Genomic DNA, 23,298 nt, shown 5'->3' on the forward strand with positions numbered 1-23,298 from the left:
GTCAGGTTCAACTCCCATTAACCAACCTCAAGGTGGCCAATTACCGCCTGGGGGGCAACCTTCGTTAATGCCTGGGGGGCAACCTCAAGGTACTTCATTCGTGTCTGGGGGGCAACCTCAAGGGTATCAACCCCAAGGGTATCAACCCCAGCCTCAATATGTACCCCAAAGTCAACCTCAGTATCAATATCAACCTCAAGGATGGCAACCTCAAGGATGGCAACCCCAAGGGTATCAACCCCAAGGGTACCAACCTCAAGGATACCAACCTCAAGGTCAAGGTCAACCCCAGTACTCGTATTTACCTCAAGGTTATCAACCTACGGGTCAATACCCTGGTCAAGGTTATCAACCACCTCAAGGGCAATCATATGGGACTGCACCTTACAATTATCAACCCTATCCTCAATACGGCTATGGATCTCAGTATCCTCAACCTGTTACGAGTCAATACCCTGGAATGTTAACATGGGATCCGTCACAGGGTCAACAGATGTCGCAACCAAGTATACAGTCGGTACCTCAAGCAGGACAACCTGTAGTTCCTGGTCCACCCCAGCAACCGCAACCTGTCCAGTCAAGTGTTCAGACCCCTGTAACTTCAGTAGTTACTCAGCCGCCAATTGCACCTGGTACTCCACCTCACACGGCTGCAGCAACTACCGCTTCATCTACCATGCTTACTTCTGGAGTATCGGCAGCTCCGGTTTCTACTGTCCCTGTAACCACTCCTCAGACATCTGTACCGTTGTCTGGACCTACGGTTCAAACCACAGTCCAGATGCCTGCAGGCCAACCTGGTACAAGTACGGTTGTTACTACTCAACCTCAATTTGTTCAACCTCCGTACCAGGGACAGTATCAACCTGGGCAAGCTGCCCAACAACCGGTTTACCAGTATCAACCGTATCCTGGGTACACTTATCAACAACCTCAGCAACCCCAGTACGGTCCGGTTAATCCTGGTTTTCCAGGAGGATATAATATCCCAAATGCGACTCCTGTTCCTAGTTATCCTGGATATCCTCCTCCTGGGGCTGGTATTGTGACTCAGAGTTTTAGAGATCCTAACCGGCAGTTACCGTTTATTGCAACTTTAGATTTACCCGACTTGACGCGCCTAACGAACGATCCAATTCAATATCTTCAGTTCTGGCCGCCAATGCCAAATAAGTTGCCCAGCGATATACCCAAGTTCGAAGGTAAGTCTGGAGAGGATCCGTCCAATCACGTGATGACTTACCACCTCTGGTGTGCATCAAATTCCATCTCAGATGATTCCATCCGCTTACGTCTTTTCCAGCGTACACTCATTGGTCTCGCAGCCAAGTGGTACATTGAGTTACCACGGGCCTCTTTTTACAACTTTAGCCAGTTAGCTACCTCGTTCTTAACTCATTTTCAGTTACCAGTCAGATACGATAATGGTACAGAATTATTAACTTCGCTAAAACAATCGACATCCACGTACATTTCTGATCACATCCATGAGTGGAGACGTCGAAGAAGATTAGTGAAAGTTTTTATCCCGGACCAAATCTTAGCTGAATGGTTTGTCAAATCATTATTACCAAGAATTACTGAAGATGTAGCTAAGGCCGGAGTAGTTACTGAGGAGCAAGTCATTGCTCAGGCACAATACCTTGACTTAGTTTACACTCAGTCGGGTACGTTACACGAGAAAATTCCGGATCTTCCCAAGTCAAACCAAATCGCTGCTGCTCCTTCGGGATCTCATGCCGCTGATGGTATGATTGGTATCGTGACTACGAAGAGCAAGAAGAAGTCTTCCAAGGCTTCAATACTCCAATTATCACTTTGCCTGATTCTCCGACAGGAGAGTCTTCTCCTGAACTTACCGCCGACATTCACGCTGTAGAGTCATCTACGGCCAAACCAAAAAACGGTGGAAAGAAGAAAGGAAAGAAGAAGGCCAAAGCAGACAAGGCTCCAAAGGAGAAAGTAGAAAAATCGGAAACCAATGACGAAAAACGCAAACCTCGTTATCCTTGTCTCATTTGTGAAGAAGATCATTTTACGAGAGACTGCCCTCATCGGGCCGAGGTAGTGAAAATAGTCAAAGGTTCTCCCACTCCTGCTGTGTTAAAGAATCCATTTCCAGAGCAGGAGAATAAGATGATAGGTTCTTCTTCGAATGCCAGTGAAGAACCCATTTTGATGATGTCTCATGTCAGGATTGCGACTCGATCGCAAGATTATGGTAGTAAGGCTCCTGTTGATGGTAAAGAAGCAGAATCTTCTCACTCTAACCCATCAACCTCAACTCCTGGTTCCGATCCACTACAGATCGAAAAACCTAACCCAGACTTAGTGATTAAGCCGCCCGCCAAGGGTGTACTTCGAAGGTCTGCTTTCAATCCACATGCGAGAGCAGCCCAGAATTACAACATTGTTGAAGACTTAGCTGTTTCACCTTCAGCAATGTCGGCACTCGAAGTGCTGCAATCATGTCCAGCGCAACGAAAATTGCTTTTGTCGGCTATTGGAGCTGTCGATGTTCAGGACCCGAACCTAATGATCTTTGATCTAGAAAATAGTACACCACGTCTCCCCCATCAAATGGCTTTCCAAATCCAGTGATAGTCAAAAACAGGCCTATTCATCGGACTGTGATTGATGAGGGAGCTTCTACGTGTATTATGTCGATTCAATGTTGGAGATCGCTTGGTTCTCCTTCGTTGAACCAATCCCCCACCATCCTTAAGGCCTTTGATGGCCGTGGGTTCCGTCCGTTTGGTATTCTACAAGAATTGCCTATAGGGGTCGAAGGTAAAACCGTTAGTCTGGATGTGGAAGTGGTTGATGCCCCTCTAGACTACAACCTTCTTTTGGGTCGAAGTTGGTCATATGCTATGACAGCGGTCGTTTCATCGGTCTTCAGAGTCATTAAGTTTCCACATAACGGTAAGATCGTGACTATTGATCAGCTGACATACTTTTCATCCGACCCAACCTCTTCAGAAACTATCCAACATGTTGGTAAAACGACAATCCCTTATAGGGACATTGGTGTAGGTTTAGTTAAGGATTCCGGTTTACTGGGAACTTTTCCTCTCCCTCCACTCAATGTAGACCCTTCGTTTGCAACGATTCATATGATCACGTCAGAAAACATTATTTATGATGATCCTTGGTATGTTCCCTCTGACTCTGAGCTAGACTCACTCGGTGATGTTATGCCGTTGAGTCCGTATGAAATTGCTTATGAAGCTCTTATGTCTTTTACCGATTTTCATTCAACCGAACCCGACCAAATGAATGTGGTCAGTGAAGAGTCACTTTTCACCTCACCTTAGAACGGATAACGTTTCCCGAAGAAGTGTCATCTGACGAACAACTTCGCGAAATCCTAAGTGTAGATGATCTACCATGGGAAGATCTCCATCACAGATCTTCGTTTTTACCTAAGGGCGATGCATTTGAAAATGATTTTTCATCTATCTTTACCGCTGAATATGTCAAAGACGCTCAGGATCCAACGAAACATTCTGATTCAGAGCTGAATTTAGGGAATATTTCTCGTACTATTCCCATTGATATTTCAGTGAAGCCCGGAATGAGGAGAACATTCATATAGGTGCCGCATGTACTGAAGAAGAAATCCAAACTTACAAGGCCCTATTCCAAGAATTCCGCGACGTGTTTGCCTGGTCTTACGAGGAAATGCCAGGAATCGATCCTGCCATTGTTGTTCATGAAATCAAAACCTACCCGGATGCTAAACCCATTCGGCAACGGTTGCGTCAGATTCACCCTCGAAAAGCAGCTGCAATTAAAGCAGAAGTCGAAAAGCTGTTGAAAGCAGGTTTCATTTATCCGATCCCGTTAACGGATTGGGTATCGAATATTGTTCCCGTCAATAAAAAACAAGGAACAATAAGAATCTGTATCGACTATAGGGATATCAATCGAGCTTGTCCAAAAGACAACTATCCTACGCCTTATATCGATCAAATAATTGATGATTGTGCCGGAAGTGAGATGTTTTCCTTCATGGATGGTTTCTCAGGCTATAATCAAATCAATATTCTACCTGCCGACCAACCAAAAACGGCATTCATTTGTCCATGGGGGACATTTGCTTATTGCAAATTACCTTTTGGGCTTAAGAATGCCGGCGCTACTTTTCAACGGGCCATGTCTTATGCATTTCATGACATCAAGCACATTGTGCAACCCTATCTCGATGATTTGCCTGCTCATTCTTTACACCGAGCTGATCACCTTGTCCATTTACGAGCAATCTTTATGAGGTGTAGGCATTATCGAATTCGGTTGAATCCCCACAAGTGTGTTTTCTGTATAGAAACAGGTCGATTGCTGGGATTTGTTGTTTCAAAAGCCGGCATTCGCGTCGATCCCTCGAAAGTCGAGGCTATCATCCAATTGCCTCCTCCTTCGAGTTTGCGCCAACTCCAAAGTTTGCAAGGGAAAGCGAACTTTTTACGCCGATTCATCCCTAACTACGCCGAGGTCACTAAAGGTTTTACACGGTTGTTGAAACAGAACGTACAATTCTTTTGGGACGAGATTGCCCAACAATCTTTTGATGCATTAAAACACGCGTTGACCCATGCACCGTTATTGCATCCTCCCAACTACAACCAGGACTACTTCTTATACCTCGCAGCTTCGCATTCCACCATTGGAATGGTGTTAGTTCAAGAAGATGAATTCAAGGCAGAGCATGTGATATATTATCTTAGCAGAACCTTAAATCCAACTGAGTTAAAATATTCGCATGTGGAGAAATTGGCCCTGGCAGCCGTTCAAGCTGTCCAGCGTTTTCGTCACTACATTCTTCTCCGCAAAACTACGGTTATTTCGGATTGCAACCCTATGATTTATATCTTGACAAAACAACTGCTAGGGGGCAAGTACTCTAAATGGATCGTCATCCTGCAAGAGTTCGACTTGGAGTTTGAGAAATCCAAGTCTAAGAAATCTTTAGTCTTCGCGGAATTGATGTGTGATTTCCCAAGTGCTGACACAGAGACTGTGGCAGAGGAGTCCATTGCGGACGAATCTTTGTTTCTTATTAGCACTGTAGATCCGTGGTATGGGGATATAATCATCTATCTCCAAACCCAAACCTTTCGGCCTGAAGCTTCCAAGGAAGACCGTCGAAAAATTCGGTTTCGATCCCAGCAATACAGAATTATTGGAGATACACTTTATCGCCGGGGGGCAGACTTAGTTTTTCGACGTTGTTTAACTCACGAAGAGGCTGAGAGAGTTTTGAATGATTGTCACTCTGGAGCATGTGGCGGTCATATGTCTGGGTATGCCACAGCTCAGAAGGTGTTGCGCGCTGGCTATTTCTGGCCGTCTATGTTTAAAGATTGTATCCTTGCCGTCAGAACATGCCACAACTGTCAAGTGTTTGATCGAAAGATGCGCGCTCCACCTGCTCCTCTCCACCCTATAATTGCCGCTGGTCCATTCGCCAAATGGGGTATTGACTTTATTACTTGTAACCCTCACTCGGCCGGGGGGCATGCGTATATCATCCTCGCGGTTGATTATTTTACTAAGTGGGCCGAGGCGATGCCTACATTCGACGCAAGCGGCAAGACAGCTGCAGTTTTCGTATTCAATCATATCATAACTAGGTTTGGTGTCCCACAAGCAATCATTACTGACCATGGGAGCCATTTTCGAAATGTCATGATGACTGAGCTTACAAGCCAGCTTGGTTTGCGCCACGATAGCTCTACTCCTTATTATCCGCAAGCCAACGGTTTGGTTGAGTCAATCAACAAAGTTCTAGTCATCATGATTCGACGGATCATTGGTATCCATCGAACGAATTGGCATAACATGTTATTTTCGGCGCTATGGGCATATCGAACTTCAGTGAAAAATTCAACAGGTTTCACCCCTTTCCAGCTAGTTTATGGCTTAGAAGCTGTGTTACCTATTGAATGCGAAATCCCATCACTTCAAATGGCTGTCGAATTACTTCCAGCTACTTCCGAAGAGGAGAAACGGTTGTTATACTTGGCTAAATTAGATGAGACTCGACGTGACGCTACTTTAGCTATCGAGACTCACGCAAAACGAATGAAAGCCCAGTACGATAAAAATGTAACTCCTCGAAGTTTTTCAGAAGGAGACCTAGTACTATTATATGATCAAGCTAACGATAAGCTAGGTGCCGGAAAATTCGTTCCCATGTGGCATGGGCCCTACATTGTAAAGCGAAAGCTAGCAAAAGGGGCTTATGAGTTAGTTGATTTTGATGGGGACTCTTTGGGTAAACCCAGAAATGGACTTTACCTAAAGAGGTATTATGCTTAAAATGATGGGTATGGAGAAATTTTTAGATAGGTTAGATTTTCTTTCTAGCTAGCAAGTGTGTTAGTTTAGTCAGTGTGCTTAGCTTAGCGAGTGTGGTTTTTCGTCATTATTCTGGCTTATTTTGGTTTTACTCTTGATATTGTAGATGTCGACGCCTCTCCAAACATACATTGGATTTGCTGATGGTGCTTGTCGTAGTACACGGAATATCTCTTCCGCAGCTTGGGTTATCTATTCGCCCTCTGACGAGTTAGTTTCTATGCATGGGGTAAGCCTCGGTCAAACAACGAATAACATTGCAGAATACAGTGCAGTGGTTGAATTATTATCCGAATCTATTTCATTTGGAATTCGACGTTTGATTGTGAGGTTAGATTCTGAACTTGTTGTATTACAGCTTAATAGAGTTTATGCCATTAGAAATCCTGTGTTGTTAAGGTTGTTTTTGAGAGTGCGTCTCTTGGAACGTGAATTTGATTACATTGAATATCAACATATTCCAAGGTCCCTGAATACATTAGCAGATGCAATTGCTTCTCGAGTGTTGGACAAACATTTATAATAATCATGCAAGTAAATTTAAAGACATTTCATCATACATGTTAAACAAGATAAGCCGGTAATAGTGATATATATAGATAGAAGTGTGTCCAAAAAATATATACATCGTCTTCGATCATAGGTTGAAAACACCTTATGATCGGCAAAATGATAGTACAAAAAGTCAAAAATGTCACATGTGACTACAAAAGTGACTAGTCAATCACTGGTGGTGCTCTCTGTACGACACCACTGCGCGGGCTACCTTACGCAGAAATCTCCTAAACGGTCCAGGGACCGCGACTACAAAACGCTGAAGCCTGATAGGAATGTCGTCCATAGTAGTCTCAGGTATATCTACCGTGAGACGATCTAGGTCATGCTCCAACTCAGCTAGTACGTCTGCAGCCGCGTCCTGTGGGGCCGGTACCGGTGCAGCTGGATGTCGTCTATCATAAGGCCGGAGATTGGCTGGACGCTGTGGGCCAACATCTGCATTTTGAAAATTTTACTGTTAGTTTGAGACGATATATATGAAAAATAAAAATACATAACTAGAAAACTTGTGAAAATAAAAGTACCTCTGTCGTCCCATTGTTCTCCCTGTGGAAGAACCATGTCCGGATCACCTCTGAAATCCATTCCGGCATATGGAAAGTCTTGTATCACAAAAAGCTGGCCCTCTAACCAGTCAAAGTAACTGTCTGAGAATCGAACCACTGCCGCGCCCTCGTCAGGATGCCGGGCCATCACCGTAACCCATCGTATAAGCTTTGGCTCCCGAGGACCCAAGTCATCAACAGTGAGTTGCTGAGGGATCAGCATTGGAACTCTCTCCAAGGCAAAGCTCACGACTATAGGCCCATATCCAAAAGTCTTTAGTCGTCCGTTCTTTGCCTTGGTCAGTTGGCTCTTCATATGAGCCGACACAGCTTCACACCAGTTGAAGATGGTGCCTTGGTAACAGTCAACTGCCATCCGCATTTGGGATCCGGAAGCAATGTGTAAAGCGGCCGCGCCGCAAATTCTGGTGACCGTGAACGCAATGACCTTGAGTTCAGGCAGAGTGATGTGTTTTATCTCTACGCCTTTTTTATGGCGAGTCCCAGGTCTGCACCACTCCTCGCGGAGATCATCAAGGGATTGGCCACCCGGCCTGGTCCCCGCAAGATTGAGTTGCTCACCTCTGTTTGGCAAGCCAGTAAGAAAGTATACATCCGAGGGCTCTATCTCGAGCTGATGCCCTCCTATGTAAAAGCATTGATCTTGAACGTTCCATCGCTCAACCAGCCATTCCAAGAATCTTACCTGGCCCCTCATGCCCGGTATGGTCCAATATTTGTATAACCCGCATGTTCTTAGGGCATCCAGAGAGGGTTGGTGGTTTATTGCAGCTTCATCTTCCTCTACGTGCTCTCTCTCTCTCCAGTCTAACATGATTAATGCCCTGCATATCAAAAAAGACAATTAGAAATTGATTTGAAGAATTTTGGTGGTTTTTTGAGGGAGTTGGGGTTTTCAAATGCGCACTTCTCGGAGGACGCACCCCAGCTTTGTAGCACAGGGCGTCCGGACGCAGCTGGCCTGAAGGCGGGCTGCGTCCCCCGACCATTTTCCCGTGTGAGAAAAAGTCGGGGGACGCAGGTCACCCGAAGGGCACCTGCGTCCGCCGAGAGGCGCATTACAAACCCAAAACCCCCCCAAAAAATGAAACTAAGACCTAAAACTTAATTCTAAATGGATAGAAATGCAGAGTAGGATGTGTAAAATACCTGGATGAAGCGGCGTTCGATTCCGACGGTCAGATTTTCCGCAGCGACCACGGGAAGTTTCTTGTCAAAAGCTCCTTTTTCAACGTCCAAAGTCAAACGGTAAAAATGACATGGTAAAAGGTCTTTTTATAGGTTTTTTGGGTGAATGAGTTCATTTTTTACCATGAAAAGATGTTTTTCGACGTATTTTTGCCTATTTTAAACAGGTATGAGTAATGTGTCGCTTTTGTGCAGGACAAAGGGATTTCGAGGGAAATTGTAATTTTCACAAATAAAAATATCAGAGTCATCTTTTAAGCCCTTTTCTGACTCCTAAAACATGAAAAGATCGCCGAGTGTTTCTTTTACACTCGTTAAAACGGAATTAAAAGACGGTCCCCTTTTAGCTCTTTTCTGACCGTAAAATCAGGAAAAGATTGCCGGGTTTTTGTCGTTTCAAACTCGATAAGGAACTAAAACGACGTGTCTTCGATCGCTTTTTACTTTTCAGGTCAACGACACTATTATGAAAGTACTCCTTGGTCGCAAGATCAAGTGGTTCCCCCAGGTATTATTTTATACTTTTTCGGGCTTGAGGGACACAAACTTACGAAAAAGTTCAACGTGGAGTTTCCTTAAGTTTTTCAGACTCTCTAAAAATGAAAAACGCCGAGTTTCTCCTATACTGGGCTCGTTAAACTTTTACAGTAAAGGACCTGTTCAATTACAAACAGGAACGAACCACTCCTTCCTAGGGTTCGAATTTAAACTAGGTTGGACTCGTCCGAAGGATGAGCTTATAACCAAGCATGTGTTATCCTCCTCAAGCTTGTTAAAAATAAAGAGGTACTTGCCAGAAATGGTGGGGGAAAAGAGAGAAGAATGAACCTATTTGCTACCTTTATCTCAAAAGAACTTTATTACCACTCTTGAACACGACACTTTTTCATTCACTTGGGTTGGGAAATCTTTTACCTCACAGTTGACCAAATCACTTTGAAAATCTTTAACCGGGTTCAGGGATTAACTTTGAGTTATTCGTCATCAAACCATCTGTCGTGTCGTTATCTGTTCAAGAGGTCTGCAAGCAAAACTTTCATCTGCAAAATACTTGTCATCCATTTGACCATCCCCGAGTCAGTCCTTACAGCAACATTTCTTCAACTTGAACAATGATTTCGTGTTGCAGGCTTGCCTGCAACGAGTCGCTTTCTATCGACATCGACACATTATCTAGAAAGATGACTTAGAAATCGACAGTACCTTGAAGTCTGCATGCATCAATGGCAGGTTTCTCGCCTTTGACGACAGTTTACATCATTGACTTTCGATCAAAGGATTCCGTGAAGTGTTCAACATCAAAACATCTATTCACATTTCACGGGTTGTGCTTGGTACTTTGAGAACCATTGACATTTCTGGTGGTCTCTCTCACGCTTGTTAACAGTTTACATCATCGACTGGTAATCAAGTGGTTTCTAACATGTTCGACATCAAATCATTTAATCACATGGTTAGAATCGTACCAATTCGGGAAGTAGAAGTGAAGACCCTGGATCTAGTTTCTACCATCCAGACTGCGAGGAGTTTTGTATTCATTGTCTATGTAGACTAATCATAAACAGATGGCTGCGTCCATACTGTGTCTACAAAAGTCTATAAAAATAATGTACTGCAAGATCATTCCTGTATCAGAATAGTTAGTCCATTAGTTAAAGTTTTGAATCTGAGTATGTGAATGCCTACCTCAGTGATGATATAATCTTATACATGTATTTTGTGTTAAAAATTGCAGGTTCCAATCAGGTCATCCACAAGTCAATCCTTGAAATGATAAAGCGCTTCACCCTTCCTAGAATTACAAAACACCAATCTATTCCAGGCTTCGCACTTTAGGGGGCAATCTGTTACACTAAAAAATGTCACCTTGACTACTTATAGTTAGTATGGCTCAAATCAACAGTCATGCTACCCTCTTAGGCAAGTTTTATGCCTCTGTTATCCATCTCAAACTCAAAGAAGAGAGAAAGTCTTGTAAAAACTATGTTTATCTCTGGGGTCGCAGGTTCTCTCTAGCCTTACCTGCGGGGACGTAGGCCATGTTCACAAAAGCTGCGTCCATGGACGCTCTGTATGTTAAAGGACAGGTGCGTCCTTCTGTAAAAGGCAAAATGCGCAAGTTTTATCTTGAAAAAGTTACTTGTGGTTACTTCTAGAACATTCTAGAGGTCGGTTTGATGAAATGGATGCGCCTCCAGTTGGTTCATGTATCTCTATTAAGAGGGGACTTATCCCATCAATAAGGGAGCTATCCCACCCATAGAGGGGGATGATCCCATTGATAGTGGACCTGAATAACCTCTTTACAGCACTATAAATAAAGGCATTGAGCCAGAAGGAGAAGAGGTTGGAGCTATACATTTTCTTTGGGTAAATGCTGCAGGATTTAGGTCTTCCATTAGAACCTTTGTGAGGAGAGATTGTCTTTACATGATTCTACTTGGAAGTGGGTGAGCTTTGTCAAAGTAGAGGAAAACACTTGATGGACCCTGGGAGGAACTTGCACAACACCAAGGCCAGGTTGTAAGAGTTTCTTTGTTTCGTTATTAATACAAACTGGTTTATTTTTCTCAATAGCTTGTGTTAATGAGTTATTTCATGTGTTCCTTGGTCTGCATGTTGAATATATGTTTTATTATATGAAATGCAAGTGCTTGGTAATTGTTTGATTGTTTGTGGTTGCAGGAATTGACTTGAAGGAGGAGCTCATCCGGATTGGCAAGGACAAACTACAACAACAGTGTTTTGGAATAAGGTAAGCCTAAACACTTGTAGTTTTCATGTTGTAAAAGGTGTATTTAGAGAAAGATCACTCCATTTTGTCTTGTTTGTCATTAGAATGTCTTAGACTTCTAGGAAGGTCAGTCGTGTCCGCACCCTTGACAAATTCCGTGTGACAATCATCATCGAGTTCAGCGTGAGGTCAGCTTTGATAGATTTTTCTTTGATCTTTATTTGACTAAAAGCACGGAAATTAAAAGCATGAATACCTTTATATACATCTGAAGGGGAAACAGGGGGAAGTTTCCAATTTACAGATGGGTCTGTTTCTTCTTGTTCAATACATGCAGAGTTACCAGAAGTAGATTCAGAACGACATAAACCTTCTAAACCAGAACATAACTCATCTTCAGTTTGTATTGACTTAAAATGTTTTGATCCAAACATTCCCATTGACTCAGAAGAACCACTGTAAGAAGCATCCATTTCAACAGATGAAAGATATATGATAAATACCCGTTTATAACTGTTGGAATATTTATTTCTTACTTGTCTTAGTTGTGATTCTTTCTATCTAGAGGAGTCTATTCCTATTTTGTTTCCTAGATTTGTGTGTGGTTGAGATATTCTCTCAACTAACAAATTGTGTGTCCAAGATAGTTTCCCTATCTTGAGACAACACTTCATATATTTATTTGTAGCATTATTTGATTAATGATAATATAGATTTCTTTATGGAAATTTAACATGGTATCAAAGCCTGTATGGGCCTAGCCCTGGCCTCCCATGAGGGAGAGCTGGGAAAAATAAAAAATGTGTGTTGAGAGTAGACTGAAAGGGTGTGAATGTTTGTCCATTATTAGATTGTTTTATTGATTACTGTTTACACAAGAGCTACATCAGGAGGAGCAGCGTTCAGATTCCCTACTCGTGGGTTATAGCAGTGGCACGAAGGTGGCATCGGTAACCAACTCTCTCGGTGGCGCAGTGGCGGTGTGGTGGATCTGTGTTGTGGAGGTTGTTGGGAGGCTAAGCGGTAGATAAACAGAGGTGGAGACCATGAGGCTGCAACAAATCAATCGCATGCCAACCTGTTGGTGGATCTGTGGAGGCAGTTTTTTGGCATATAGTGTTGATGATCTACGTTTTTTTGAAATGGAGAAGCAGCGTGGTGTGCCTGTATTTGTGGGGCGGCAACCTGCATATCAGTTTTCGTGCTAGTGGTGATGTTTGTCATGGCATTGATCCAGGAGGCAAAGAGCCGACTTGTATTGCGTGGTGGTGAGGTGCGAAGTATGTGCAACATGTTGGAGCTGTGTGTGGTGAACCTACACATACGAAGTCGAAGGATGTAGTAGTCGATCACAATTCGATTCGAGAGAGGTGTAAAATCTCCGTGTGTTAGAGCTGCCTCAAATTTTAGTGGCCACTTCATTGCTTTTAACGTAGATTTCCCACCTCCAGAGTCTACGCAGCAAGGATAATGAGTTCTTGAGTGGGCACAACACCTACAATCATCTCTTGATGGACATGAACAGATCAAAAAATGGAGAACACCAACCCTAGTAGTTCCATAATAGATGATGCGAACGAGATCAATTGTGTCATTAATCAACAGTCGCAGGTGAGGATCTGGAGGAGATCAGTTGTGTCATTATTCAACAGTCACAACCATCATTAAAAGCAGATTTTGTGGCATCTGTCCAAAAATAAAACCTATTCACAAAGATGAATGCCTACATTGTTGGCATCCGTGTGCCTGTGCTGCTATCATTCGTGTTAAGGAATAGAAGAAAGGGAAAGGTATATGGAGTGCCTGTCGATGTGGGCGGGGATGGTAGTTTTGCAATCTGACACCATCGCAGTTCTTCCTTAGTTGAAATGACGTGGGAAGGAGCTTCAACTCTTGTGGACCTCTTTGAGAAAGCATGCAAAAGACATGCACAAATGCGCTTACTTGGAACCCGAAAGCTGATTAGCAGAGAAACGAAAGTCAGTGAAGATGGCAAGAGTTTTGAAAAGCTACATCTGGGAGATTATGAGTGGTTAAGTTATGGGCAAGCACTTGAGCGTGTTTGTAACTTTGCATCAGGTTTGGTAGAACTTTGTCATCGAAAGAAGGAGAGAGTCGTCTGTAGGTTTTTGGATTCAACAAATTGTTGACAATGTGTGATCTACAAGTTTAATGTGTTTTGGGCAATATGTCGCGCCTCCTTGTCTTTTCTGTAGCGAGTGTCTTTTGAGTAAATTTTTTTTTTTTTTTTTAATAATGAAAGTAATTTTGGAATTAAGAAAAAAAAATAAAAAAATATATAGATATATATATATATATATATATATATATATATATATATAGATATTGAGATTAGCCACCTCAATATAAATTTATTTTGTTAGAATTGGTTATTCTAACAAATGATAGGTTAAGCATTGAATTCCAAGACTTAATTAACAAAGACAGAGATGCCTGAGATGTGAAGAATTTTAAAGGAGGAGGTAAAGGAGCAACAACAACGATTAAAGAATGATGGACAACTAGGTGAAAGTTTGTGTGAGTCAATGTGAGTTTGTGGAATAGACTCACTAGCATGATGTATTATGAGTCACACATTAATTATAAGCAAGTCTAGGATGTTTTGTAGTGGTCTTTATAATGTATGTACCTGGTAACTCCAGGAGTTGGAGTGTGAAATGTAAGCCTAATGAGGCATGTGTATCCCCATAAAGTTCGTGGTAATCTTAAAACCACTTTGTAATTGCAAGTTTATGGTCAACGAGAAACCATTTTGCAGTGTTGGTTTGTGGTAAGCCAGAAACCACATGTAAGAGTGAAGTGGATAGGGATTCCTATAGGCATGGTTTAGGGTCAGCCGACAAAACCCTTGGCATGGTTGAGGGTGAGCCGAGAAAACCCTGGGCTTGGTTAAGTTGGGTCTATGGTGAGCCTTCATCGTTGAGTTGAGCCTTGGTGGTTGTGCTGAGCCTTGATGGCTGAGTTGAGCCATGGTGGCTGAGAGCCCTTGGTGGCATGGTTGAGGGTGACCCGATAAAACCCAAAGCATGGTTACGAGTAATCTGATAAAACCCATGATGATGATATTAGAGGGGGGTTTGCAGGTACATGTACATTTATGTAGTTATAATGGTTGAAAGAACCATGTATGCGAAGGGAATCCTAGTACACTAGCGATTGGCACCCATGCATTTCGGTGGATGGTTGCTCCTTTATATTGACATCAACATATTCTTTTGTTATGTTTGACCACAACTAGACTTTGTAGATTGATATCAAGAAATGTACTCATTAAGGGGGTGCGTTGGAATATGTAGTTCCTACTTGTCTCAGTTGTGATTCTTTCTATCTAGAGGAATCTATTCCTATTTTGTTTCCTAGATTTGTGTGTGGTTGAGATATTCTATCAACCAACAAATTATGTGTCCAAGATAGTTTCCCTATCTTGGGACAACACTTCATATATTTATTTGTAACATTATTGGATTAAAGAGAATATAAATTTCTTTATGGAAATTTAACAATAACATTTTTTTTTTATCTTTTAAATTATTCTTTATATTTTTGTTTCTTTTAAAATATTTTTTATATTTTGTTTCTTTTAAAATATTGAGGTATTTTTTAAAGGTGTAGTCTAAGTTATGGACGAAATGACTCTTTTCACGACATTGTTTCTAGTTAATTTTAATCAAAATTCGACGAAGATTTACTTCAGTTTAAGTTTTTAATTTATAGAATTCAAGTGCCCTAGGGGTTTTTAAATCACATTCTTGGTTGAAATTGTATGAAAATGGTTATTTAGACTACGCCTTTTGTTAATTCTAAGTTAGACTACACCTTTTGTTAATTGTAATTCTGCATTGTGGCAGTGAAGTATCCAATCCTACCCAACAACAATAATAATGTCTTATTGTAATGATATGTTTTTTCATAAGAAAGTTGTCTAGAAAGTTTTACATTTTCTCTCTAAAATATAGATAAATATATTTTAAAGAATAATTGTTCTTACTAAATATATTTGTGAAATATAACTTGAATTTATTCCTTGAAAATATATATAAATATTAAAAATGAAATTACTTTATTTACTAGATTTAATAACCATTTTATTAAACTCATTATTAATAATTTTTTTATAATTTCTTACTAATATTAAATAAAATTATATTTATATATATATATATATAAATTATTATTATTATTATAATTTAATTTATTTATTAAAATTCATTTGATTTTAATGAGCTTAAACCAAATTTTATAATAAACCATAAGTGATTTCTAATTTTTAAAAATAATATAAAAACATCCATATTAATATACTTTACATATAAAAACATCCATTCGTCGAAAATATGTTAATTCTATTGGTCTATTACACAAAGTATTACATGTAAAATTGAAGTGCATCCATCACATCCATTTTTCTTATTTATTTGTTAAAAGAAAAAAAGAAACTTCAAAATTCCTATCCAATTGTTAAGGTGTTCAAACATATTTTTATCACATACTTATTATTTATTGATACTTATTGTTTATTGATGATGTACTGATATTTGGAGATGGTATGTAGTTGAATAGAGGGAATATAAGGTTATTTTTTCTACTTTTTGGGCTACAATTGAAATGTGGGTGAGTGTGGTAAAATCCTCCTTTTTCCAACATAATTGACTTGTTGATATTTGTGACTCTGTTGCCATTTTTCCATACAAGGTGTCACAACTAGAGCATGGGATTACTTATCTTGGATTTCACCTTAAACCAAATTGCTATCAAGTGGAGGACTAGTTGTGGCTACATAAACGTGTTGAGCAACATATTAGTGTGTGGTGCAATAAATGGTTATCCATTGGGGGCAAGATGACTTTGGTGAAATTGGTCTTGGAGAGTATACCTATCTACTGGCTTATTTTATCCAAGATTTCAACATCAACTTTAAAGAGGATCATATAGACTATGTTTAAATTTTTATGGGCATGACAGAAGAAAAGGTGTGGCTTTCATCTGGTAAAATGGGAGACACTCTCACAATCAAAAGGTTGTGGGGGTTGGGGCTTCGAAAGCATTCACCGATCTGGTTTAGCTCAGGCCAAGAAAAGCCTTTGGAGGTTGTTGACTAGCTCTGACATATGGAACATAGTTATTGCATATAAATATTTGAAGAATCAATCAATTGTGGATTGGCTTTGGTCTGGCAGAAATTTCAATTATATTGGGGATCAAATATTTGGAGGGGTTTGTTGGATTTAATTGCATGAATTAAAATATGGATGACTTGGAAAGTAGGTTGGGGAGAAAATCTCTATCTGGAAAAAAAAACCTTTCATTGGAGGAGAATATTTTTATAAGCTATCAATTGAACTCATCATTCTTTTGAATGTTCGTGGGATATACAAGCTTGATTAGGTCTACCTACCTGGTGCACATGATTGGAAAAATGGTAGATGGATCACATCTCATGACCTGGGTCTTGAGGGCACTCCAACCTTTGAGTGGGATGGTTATGTTACAAAATTATCCAATAGTGAGATTATTCTTGTTGAAAATAGCAACAAGAAATGCTAAAAATAGCATTTTAGAATATACTCCAACTCTGTTGGAAATATAAAAAATAGAAATGCTAAAAATGGTATTGCTATAAATAGCATTTCGGGATATATTCCAATTTTGATTTGTCCTTGAATCAAAATTGAGAATTAAAATTCAAATTTAGTCTCACTAGCTGTTTGAAAAATAATTAATTAATTCATCTTGAGTTAATTAGTTGGAGAAAATCAAACATGAAGTCTTTGTGAAGACATGCAACAGTTATCCCTTTGATTGAGGAAGTTATCCCTTAATTAAGGAGATAAGGATGAGTTGTAATTAGTTAGCTTAGTTAACTGAGTTAAGTCCAGTTAAATTAGTTCCAAACAGTTGGAGGAACTAATTGTGAGTTCAGTCAGTTAATGCATGCATGCATGCAACTAGTGTTCTCCAGATAACTGAATATTCTCTCATAAATAACCAATGCATGTCAATTCAGAGAAAGACCCAGTTGAGATTAAAGATAGGGACATTGTACTATCAGTAGGAGGAATTTTCCTATAAAGGAAACTCATCCATGTAGAAGGAATTAACTCCTTCAGGATTGCACAGTTATTTCGGAGGTCAGTGTTGTGTGTGAGGTGAGAATCACACAGGTTGCAGCAAGAGGACCCAGGAGAAACTGCGGAAGGAAATAGGAGGCTTGGAGCACTGAAGGAAGGCATATGTGTTGTTTATTCTGTCTATGAACAGTAATGAGGGATTGTACTAAGAGCTGGATAGCTTGAGAGCTAAAGCTTTGTGTAATCCTGAGACATTTCCACTTGTATGATAATACAAATAGCGGAGTTTTTAGCTGAGGCTTTCCTCAGAGTATTCTTCTATGTTTCATGTGTGATTGATTCTACTTCTATGTTATATTTTTTTCTGATTTATCTTGCTCAAATCGATTAAGCTTCGGAAAGTTTGATTGTAGAAGTAGATTAAGTATTTTGCTTTAGTACTTTGCATCATTAGTTTAATCTACAGTTTCTCTACAAGATGTGTAGAGAGCAAAATTTCTACATGGTATCAGAGCTAGCTGATCCATAGAGAAATTTCTACATGGTATCGGAGCTAGGTTATCAAAGTGGAGAACAATATACAAAGAAGGCATAAGCTGGAAGTTTGAAGTTCTTGATTGTAGGTACAAAATCAATTTATTATCACATCTCAAAGTTCACCAATGGTGTTTAATGGCTTGAGACTTGAGTATGCCCTGGATGGCAGCTTGAATTACATATCCTGGAAGGATCGCATGGAAGCGGTGTTAGAGGACAACGGTTTGAAGGAATTCATTGATCAAGAAGTCCCCAAGCCAGCAGCAGCTAATGCCTAAGAACTGGCGGAATGGAAGAAATGTGTGGCGAGAGCGAGGAGGATTCTTCTGGAGGGAGTTTGAGACCATATTGTCTCGATTCTCCATGGGAAGGAGACTTCATTTTCAATGTGTAAGACATTGAAGGATTTATATTAGAACAACAGTGAATAGAGGACACTGGCACTGAAGTACAAGCTTCGGAAAATCAAGTGTGAAAAGGGCGACACGATCTCTACATATCTGAACAAGCTCACCACCTACAGAGATGAGCTTGGAAGTGTAGGAATCACGACAACTGATGATGACATGGTGAGTCTTGCTCTCCTCGGTCTTCCTAAGAGCTGGCATAGCTACCAGGACTCAGTGAATGGAAGAGAGAAACTGCCAGATTGGGAACAACTGTGATCGGATCTGATGCAGGAGGAGATTGGGAGGAGCACCAGAGATGGTTCTTCATCCAAGGAGGATGAAGAAAATATAGCCTTAGCCAGTAAGGCAAGGAAAGGGAAGGAGAAGGATTCTCATTCCAAATCAAGTTCTTCCCATGGTGGGAAGAAGATTGACAAATCTAAAGTGAGATGCTTTAATTGTCACGAGGTGGGCCATTATGCAACTAATTATCCATTGAAGAAATCCAAGAAGGGATCCTCGGAAGGATCTGAAGGTGAGGCATTGTCCTCTCAGTTCGAATTGGATTTTACCCTCATGGCATGCATGGTTTCATCGATGATGGGTTGTGGTTGGTTTCTTGACAGTGGAGCCTCATTCCACATGACTGGTGATAAGAGTTTTTTTAGTTCCTTGGAGGAGAAAGACCTCCAGATGCGAATAGAGATGGGTAATGATGAAAATTATAGTGTTTCAGGAGTGGGCACAGTTGCTTTTCAGAGGGAGCATGGAGCTCTCATTACCTTGACAGATGTGAAGTATGTGCCAGGACTGAAGAAGAACTTGGTATCGATCGTGATGGTGGAGGACAAAGGCTACAATGTTGTCTTCAGTAAGGGAAAGTTTTTCCTTAGACACATCATCATGGGTCAGGTGAAACAGATCGGTTCACGAGTACAGAACCTGTATGCTCTTTAGGTTCAAGATGCATGAAAAGCCTTGAGGAGAAAGGCAAATGTTGGAGACTTGGTGGTTGAGAGGGAGAGTACATTACCCCTCAACATGCAGCGCTAGAAGAAGTCTCAGACAATTGTGGAAGATCCACAATTGTTGAAGTAGCTTCAGGAGGTTGTGGAGCAGCCATAATTGCAGATGTTGAGAGGAGACAGAGTGGAGTCATCCACTCATGCAAAGACCTCCAGTAGGGGGGAATTTCGAGCAAAGTGAGCAGAAGGATAACATGTAGCCATACCTCCAGGTGTGAGGTGGGGTGATGTGAAGTGATATTATCAAGAAGGCTGAAATGGGGACAGGATCCTTGAGGTACCCAACCTCTTTGATTAGACCTTTCTACGGGAACCTTGAAGAGGAGTAGCAAGACTGGCTGAGTGGGTAGAGATGGATGCGGATGGAGTGGAAGAGAGAGCTATAGTGCAGGAGTCCGAAGACAGTGCAGAGCTGGCAGGCTACAGGAATGCGAGAGGCACAGGAGTGTTCCACCAATGCAAGATGGCATAGAGAGATGTGCAACAGTGAGAGATGCAAGGAGTTGTTACAGCAGCACAGAGGTCAGAGAGGGAGCACTTGTCAGCGGTAGAGGGAACTTCAGCACTAGGGGGTGTTTCTAGCCCAACAAGGAGGTCAGTTGGGAGATCAGTTACTTACTTCTTACTAACTGAGTTGTAGTGCAGTATTGGGCAGCACGATGCAACATGATGAGAGGAGGTGCAATGTGGATGTAGTGCTGGGTGATAGGACCAGCAGCAGCACGGATGCAACATGAGGAATCAATGTGATTGATGCAGTCAGAGATCAAAGTGACAGAGGCTAGAGCAGTTAGATACTAAAGAGCACAGTGGTGCAGAGTTTTTCAATTGACAGAGGCAATAACAGTCAAAGACTTTGATGACAGAGGCATCATTCTGATTCAGGTTGGATATTTTTTGTGTTTCTAGAGTTGTTGGAGCATCAACACTTGAAAGAAGTGTTGCATGAAAGACATTCCAAAGGTTTAGGATCAGGTTCGAGTTGAATGTCTTTCTTGTTGAGAGGGAGTGTTGAAAATAGAAACAAGAAATTCTAAAAGTAGAATTGCTATAAATAGCATTTGAGAATATACTCCAACTCTGTTGGAAATAGAAAAAACTAGAAATGCTAAAAATAGCATTTCTATAAATAGCATTTTGGGATATATTCCAATTTTGATTTGTCCTTGAATCAAAATTGAGAATTAAAATTTGAATTTAGTCTCACTAGCTGTTTGAAAAATAATTAATTAATTCATCTTGAGTTAATTAGTTGGATAAAATCAAACATGAAGTCTTTGTGAAGACATGCAACAGTTATCCCTTTGATTGAGGAAGTTATTCCTTAATTAAGGAGATAAGGATGAGTTGTAATTATTTAGCTCAGTTAACTGAGTTAAATCCAATTAAATTAGTTCCAAACAGTTGGAGGAACTAATTGTGAGTTCAATCAGTTAATGCATGCATGCATGCAACTAGTGTTCTCCAGATAACTGGATATTCTCTCATAAATAACCAATGCATGTCAGTTCAGAGAAAGACCCAGTTGAGATTAAAAATAGGGACATTGTACTATTAGTTGGAGGAATTTTCCTATAAAGGAAACTCATCCATGCAGAAGGAATTAACTCCTTCAGGATTGCGCAATTATTTCAGAGGTCAGTGTTGTGTGTGAGGTGAGAATCACACAGGTTGTAGCTGAAGGACCTAGGAGAAACTGCGCAAGGAAATAAGAGGCTTAGAGGAATGAAGGAAGGCATATGTGTTGTCTATTCTGCCTATGAGCAGCAGTGAGGGATTATACTGAGAGCTGGATAGCTTGATAGCTAAAGCTTTGTGTAATCTTGAGATATTTCCACTTGTATGATAATACAGATAGCGGGGTTTTTAGCTGAGGCTTTCCCCAGAGTATTCTTCTGTGTTTCATGTGTGATTGATTCTACTTATCTATTATATGTGTTATGATTGATCTTGCTCAAATCGATTAATCTTCCACAAGTTTGATTGTAGAAGTAGATTAAGTATTTTGCTTTAGCACATTGCATAATCAATTTAATCTACAGTTTCTCTATAAGATGTGTAGAGAGCAGAATTTCTACATGGTATTAGAGATAGCTGATCCATAGAGAAATTTCTACATGGTATCAAAGCCAGGTTATCAAAGCGGAGAACAGTATACAAAGAAGGGAGAAGTTCCAAGTTTGAAGTTCTTTATTGTAGGTACAAAATCAATTTCTTATCACATCTCAAAGTTCACCAATGGCATTCAATGGCCTGAGACTTGAGTATGCCCTGGATGGTAGCTCAAATTACATTGCTTGGAAGGATCGCATGGAAGCGGTATTAGAGGACAATGGTTTGAAGGAATTCATTGATCAAGAAGTCCCCAAGCTAGCAGCAGCTAATGCCCAATAATTGGCGAAATGGAAGAAATATGTGGCGAGAGAGAGGAGGATTCTTCTGGAGGGAGTTTGAGACCATATTGTCTCGATTCTCCATGGGAAGGAGACTTCATTTTCAATGTGTAAGACATTGAAGGATCTATATCAGAACAACAGTGACTAGAGGATGCTGGCGATGAAGTAGAAGCTTCATAAAATCAAGTGTGAAAAGGGCGACACGATCTCTACATATCTGAACAAGCTCACCACCTACAAAGATGAGCTTGGAAGTGTAGGAATCATGACAACCGATGATGACATGGTGAGTCTTGCTCTCCTCGGTCTTCCTAAGAGCTGGCATAGCTACCAGGATTCAGTGAATGGAAGAGAGAAACTGCCAGATTGGGAACGACTGTGGTCAGATCTGATGCAGGAGGAGATTAGGAGGAGCACCAGAGATGGTTCTTCATCCAAAGAGGATGAAGAAAATCTAGCCTTAGCCAGTAAGCAAGGAAAGGGAAGGAGAAGGATTCTCATTCCAAATCGATTTCTTCCCATGGTGGAAAGAAGATTGACAAATCTAAAGTGACATTCTTTAATTGTCATGAGGTGGGCCATTATAAAACTAATTGTCCATTAAAGAAATCCAATAAGGGATCCTCGGAAGGATCTGAAGGTGAGGCATTGTCCTCTCAGTTCGAATTGGATTTTACCCTCATTGCATGCATGGTTTCATCGATGATGGGTTGTGGTTGGTTTCTTGACAGTGGAACGTCATTCCACTTGACTGACGATAAGATTTTTTTCAGTACCTTGGAGGAGAAATACCTCCAGATGCGAATAGAGATGGGTAATGATGAAAAGTATAGTGTTTTAGGAGTGGGCACAGTTGCTTTTCAAAGGGAGCATGGAGCTCTCATTACCTTGACAGATGTGAAGTATGTGCCAGGACTGAAGAAGAACTTGGTATCGATTGTGATGGTGGAGGACAAAGGCTACGATGTTGTCTTCAGTAAGGGAAGGTTTTCCTTAGACACATCACCACGGGTCAGGTGAAAAAGATTGGTTCACGAGTACATAACCTGTATGCTCTTAAGGTTGAAGATGCATGCAAAGCCTTGAAGAGCAAGGAAAATGTTGGAGACTTGGTGGTTGAGAGGGAGAGTACATTACCTCTCAACATGCAGTGCCAGAAGAAGTCTCAGACAATTGTGGAAGAGCCACAATTGGTGAAGCAGCTTCAAGAGGTTGTGGAGCAGTCATAATTGTAGATGTTGAGAGGAGACCGAGTGGAGTCATCCACTCATGCAGAGACCTCCAATAGGGGGGAATTTCAAGCAAAGTGAGCAGAAGGATAACATGCAGCCATACCTCCAGGTGTGAGGTGGGGTGATGTGAAGTGATAGTCTCAAGAAGGCTGAAATAGGGACAGGATCCTTGAGGTACCCAACCTCTTTGATTAGAGCTTTCTACAAGAGCCTCGACAAGGAGT

Source organism: Pinus tabuliformis, chromosome 9 (assembly GCF_031772625.1).
Source record: "Pinus tabuliformis cultivar Carrire ecotype Pingquan chromosome 9, CPIR1, whole genome shotgun sequence".
Taxonomy (NCBI): Eukaryota; Viridiplantae; Streptophyta; class Pinopsida; order Pinales; family Pinaceae; genus Pinus; species Pinus tabuliformis.